A 6000-nucleotide genomic window follows, 5' to 3' on the forward strand; every position below is an offset into this window, starting at 1 on the left:
TTGAAGTAACAACGACAGCTACAAAGGCAACAACAAACCCAACCCCACAACAAAACAAATAAAACGAAGACAAACTCAAGTATTTTTACTTTGACATCAGTTTATAAAATAAGTAAACGAGAGATTACAAATAGCGTAGTCATGAATTCGTAAGTACTCTGTGAAGGAATACAACTACATGCGTACGAGAAGATGCAGAGACATCTCATGCATAGACATTTGACATTGACTTACTATAAAATCAGCCTATTGAGTTGTGTTTGAAACCATGGGAGATTACCATACCAAAATCGGGTATTTCACATCCAAAAAAACTACTACCCAGCAAAAAAAGCGTCGCCAAAAAAGTAATGAAAATTTTCTTTTTGGATCCGGAAGTGGTGCAAAATTGACGCAGAAGCAATTAATTTAACACGGGCTTGTCATAGGACGGAAGTCCTCCATTTCAACAGCCGTTGCACTGAATTTGCATCACTTCTTTAGGTGTGATCCGAATTCAATGTTTTGGATGTAAATTAAAAAATTCTGTGATATTTTCTCAAATAAATAATTTTTATAATTTTTAATGTTTTCTAACGCTTGTCGGAAACGTTTGACCTCAAATATTTTCAAAAATGCACAATTTTTTTCAGATTGGACTTAGCATTTCTTTCGACAAAATTTAAATGATTTGTATCATTTTATGAATTCTTACTCCGTTTTTAATCTATTTGAAACAAAAAAAGTTAAAATTACCCATTAAAAGTATGAAAAAACCAATTTAAAAAACATTGAATTAAAAGAACTTCCTGGGTAGTTAAAATAAAGAACATCATTGGGAGTGCATCTTCTGGAAGTGCTTTTAAAGTTGTGCCTTTGGAAGAACTTCCAAATTTTTTTGCTGGGTATTTCTAATCTACAGTAAATTTAGCATCATTTTAGTTCATGAAATGTAGTAGAGTAAAATATTCCCCAATACGAACAAATTATATTGATTTTAATTATTTTTTTAATACTCTAATGATATGAACTCATCATGAGGAAAAAGGTTTTACACGAACGAAGTACATAATTTTACTAAATTCGAATTTCTCACAAAATAGTTCATATTTATCTAAAATGTGATTAAAGTAAATTTGTTCGTAGTTTGTATTCATGTAGAACTTTGTATGGCGCTAAAGACCATTTTACAGATTTTAACATTTTCTTAAACAACAGAGAAATATAACTTATGTTAAACAATATTTCTTCAAGTTGGCTAATTTTATTAAATAATTTGAATCAACCAGTAGCAACGGTAATTAAAAATATTAAAAATTAACCTACATTTTCTTTTATGATGTGTTCACTTGTTTTTGGATGCATAAATGGGAGAGATGGGAAGTTGTATTCAGATTTCAAAGTTGTGTAAATCGCTTAAAATCAACAATTTTTACTCGATAATGTTATAAAGGGATATATAAATTCTTTAAATGTTTAGGCGCTAAGTGCACGCAAAATAATTCTTTCCTCCCAAACGAAATTTTAGACAAACAAATATCGTTTCGCATTTACTTTTTGCTGTAAGGAAGTTTGTTTGGAAGGATGTAAAAACAATTTCGTAAAGACTACCTCAAAAAACATTTACTGGCTAATTGAATATTCTCCCTCATCTTTCTCACTTACACGAGGTTTAGTTCTTAGCGTCTTTTTCTGTAATACAAACAATGTAGAAGAAATTATTCGATTTATTTTTTTTTTAATTTTACCTTTCGCCTGGACGGAGAATCGAACCGCGGATCATATTATTTGTAAGCCAACACACCATCCACTGGGCTACGCAGTTGGTATTGTCATCAACAGGTAATTCTCGCTATAACGATCATCGCACAAGCAACGCGCCCACGAACCGATGTAAAGAAACTCTACACGGATGAAAAAGACTGTTTTTCATATGTTTGGCTATAAACATTATATGTTTGGAACACAAATTTTTAAACACAATATTTTTGAGTGCAAGCATATAATGTTCATAAACTAGCATAACATGTTTGGGACATATATGTTAATATGTTAGAACATATTATGTTTGGGACATAAAATGTTTGTAAATATAATATTGTTACGAATTTAATAATTATAGATATAAGTTTATTTAAATTAGTTTCCGTTAATTTTAAATTTCAAATTGTAACGATAAAATTTCGCTATCACTTGTTGGAATCATCTATTCATTTTCTAGTATTTTCCTGAATTTCGTTTATGTTCTTTTGTTTGCTTACCGAAATGTTAGTTCTTACTCTCTCATCGAATAGCAACCCCTTTGCTTTGTTATTCTGCATTCTCATTTCATCTCATTGTCTATTGTCATTATTGTTGTTGTTGTAGTAATGCGAGCATATATCTATGTGAGTGTGTATGTGTTTGGCAGCCACCAGATGAACATCTTAATGGTCGTAGATCCTTCTAGCATTGTCTAAGAATGTTCTGGCGTTGCCAGAATATTGTAGTGCTACCAGAATGTTCTCGTATTGCCACACCGCCATATATAAAAGCGCTCGCATGCTGCTAACGAGTCAGTCTTAATTAAAGCGTCAAACGAATAACTTCAGTGTGAACGTATTGTAAAGTGTGAAGTCATAGTAAATAAATTGTAGATTGTCGTTATTTAAAAGAACTGTGTTTTAATTGTCGGGTAATTAAAAACGCCTAAATATAGAAACGTAACAATATGCTTGGATGCAAACATATATTAATTTAGAAATTGCCTATAAACATATATGTGTTTAGTAGCTTGGAGCGCTATTTAACAGGGAGCGATATTGAATTAAGTTGGTGGTTGTTGCTTGTTATTACAAAATTAACATTTTATTTTTCCTTGGGCAATTGATCAGCTACTTCTTTGATCCTTACAAACTGTGTGGTCCGCTGTTCGAATCCCCGTCCGGCAAAAGGTAAAATTAAAATAAAAAAAATCATAAAATTGAATAATTTCTTCTATAATGTTTGTATTACAGAAAAAGGTGCTAAGAACTAAAAAATCTCGTGGAAGTGAGAAAGATGTGGGGGAATACACAATTGGGCAGAAACAAAATTTTGAGCATTCAGGTCGAAAACCTATGTTGTTAGCACCTATATTACCTGTTTATTTTCATAATTCATTATGATTGTAAATATATAAATAAATAAATAAAATTTTGAGCACAATATTGTTTGGGAGAATTTTTTTAAGCATATAATATTTTTGGGTGCAAAATGCTTCCAAACATATTATATGGTCACATAATAACATATTGTTTTTTGGAAGACAACATTATTGAATATGGATGCAAAAATACCAAATGTTTGGAACGTAGACTACCCAAACATATATTGTTTAGACCAATATGCTTTCAAACATATTATATATTGGTAGAGATCAAACATATAAATGTTTGGGCCAATTTAGCCAAAAATGTATATGCTTGAAGCAAAATATGTTTGGGAGTATATGTTACAGAAGCAATTTTTTGTGAGCGTGTATTTAACAGAAACATATATTTAATTGGCCATCGTGGACCAATGGTTAGCATACCCGCCTTGTTGTTGTTCGAAGGAAGATCAACAAGTTTTTTTACATATATTCCAAATATGTTCGGAAGATTCCGAAAAGATGTTCGACATTACATACTACTATATTAAATTTTTCCTATGAAACTTCAAAATGTGTCTTACTTAAAATCAGAAAAAACAATGCTTGATATAAACGAAATGGACTGTGTTATAAAAATTCAAAAATAAAAATTTTGTAACAAAAAAATTTTTTTAGTTTAAAATTTTTGAAGAAATTCAAAAACTCTAACAAATGACAAACGTTTTCGGTACAAGTTTTCCAAACGTGTTTTTTTCTTTGCGTGTGGGATATTGAACGATCTATTTATATGGGACTTTAGGGCAATAGCCTCTGGTTGTTAGTCCGCATAAGAAAAATATTGTAATTTGTATTTATAATAAATTAAGTAATAAATAGAGAAATATATGTATGTATATGGGGACTATGTTAAAAAAATTGAGCGATACAAGCCAACTTCATCATGTAACTTTATGTTCTAATTGAATACCAAATTTCAGTCCAATCGTATCGAAAGAAATTTTATATCATCAATTTGAGGGTGCAATGTTATAAAACTGGCTCCCTTTATATGTATTAGACAAAAGCCGGAAGAAGGTTCTTCAATGAATCTATTTCAAGGCCTTTTATAACACGTTAGCGCATCTCTGACATTATAATGAGCTATGCAACAAAAGTAAATGTGGGAAAATATATATTTTTTTTAAATTTACGTACGAGTATAACAATGTTTGAAACGTGATTATATTTGCATTTACTTCACCATACTATTAAATTACAGAAAACTATTTTAAATTTTTAAAAACTGTAATTGCAATTTTAAAAAATTTGATTGATTGCAAATTAATTTGCAAAATTTGTACTGTACGCAGAAATGTTCTATTACTTATTGGATCATTTTATCGAATCTATCACAATAAAATATGCTTGAACTTAAGCCAGATGTGTAAGTGGTTGTATTTGTCCTAGATGCATGCAGATGCACAAATCCAATTAAAAAGCTTTTTGTTTTTAATAATAATGGTGAAAAAGGAAACATTTCTCGAAAATTGTTATCGAAAGTTGTTAATTACACGTACACTCAGACAGACACAAACCACATAAACAATGGATTGGGTTGGCTAAACAATTGTATTTTGTATATAAGACCAAATATGGACTCTCGAAAAGCGTGCTTTAGAATAAATATTTGGAATGGTACCATTGCATCATCCTGCTTTCATAATATGTTAGGCCTGAAAATAATCATCTTAAATGAAGATCAATACAAAAAATTCTTATTGAAAAAAAAAATAATAATAATATATAATGACAATACAGAATAAATAATGGCAATGAAGAACCATAATAAGGAATATTCAAATATTTCTACTCTTTAATAAAACTTTGATATAAAGATAAAAGTAGATATAAACTACATTTCAGGCTGGTTGAAATTTATATATTTTCAGCCAGCTACGGAAATAAACTGTATGATGATAAACTGCTCTTGCGATAGTGAATTATTCTTGTAGTTTATAAAACAAAATTATTTATTTATTTTTTATAATTACAAATTACAATAAACTTATTTATACGGGTAATAGCAACTAGAGGCTATCGGCCTAAAAAAAAATAAATGTATATTATATTTGGTATATCGTATATTATATTTTGCTCATATAATTCGACACATTCTAATGTACATCTTACATCCTCTTAAACCCCCCACATACACACAAATTCATTTCTTGCATATGTAAGTGCGTATGAATGCATGCTGATACGAAAGAATGCAATTCAATCTTTTGGTTACGGTCTGTGGTTTGATTTTGATTCAATGCGTAACCAATAAATCGACTTCTCTTACTTTTGGATATTTGTGACATTCTGTAAGGGAATTTGAATCGAGTCGTGTTCTCCTTGAATGTCATGGACTGTATCCAAATCGGGTCTATGTCGAAACCAACTTTTGGGTGGTTTAGTCTTTGTCGACTCTTGTTTGTCACCATTTGCATATGTCAATGACATTTTGCTTGCAATCCTTACATTTCTGCACTTATCTATGTTTATTGGAGTCCTGTTTTGCTGGTCTTAGATAATGTGGTCACTTGCAAATAAATCGAAATGAACGGAAAAGGATGCACAATTTATTTGCCAAATCAACAAATTGAAGAATCTTGATTCAACCCAAGGATTTTTATTTTTCTTTATCATTAACGTGTTGAACTGTATTGTTCATGAGGCTAAACGGCTCTATAGCTAGAAAAAGACAAAAATGTTCATTAATAATACCAATTTTGTTCTACACAATGCAGATTTATTTTAGGGCACTATTGGAATTTACATTTTCAGCATCACAATTAGAATTTAAATTTAAACTTAAATAAATTAGCGATTAGTTTTTTATTATGCAACGTAAATTTAAGGACATGTGGGAAGCATGTTCATAG

Source organism: Haematobia irritans, chromosome 2, assembly GCF_050003625.1.
Source record: "Haematobia irritans isolate KBUSLIRL chromosome 2, ASM5000362v1, whole genome shotgun sequence".
NCBI lineage: Eukaryota > Metazoa > Arthropoda > Insecta > Diptera > Muscidae > Haematobia > Haematobia irritans.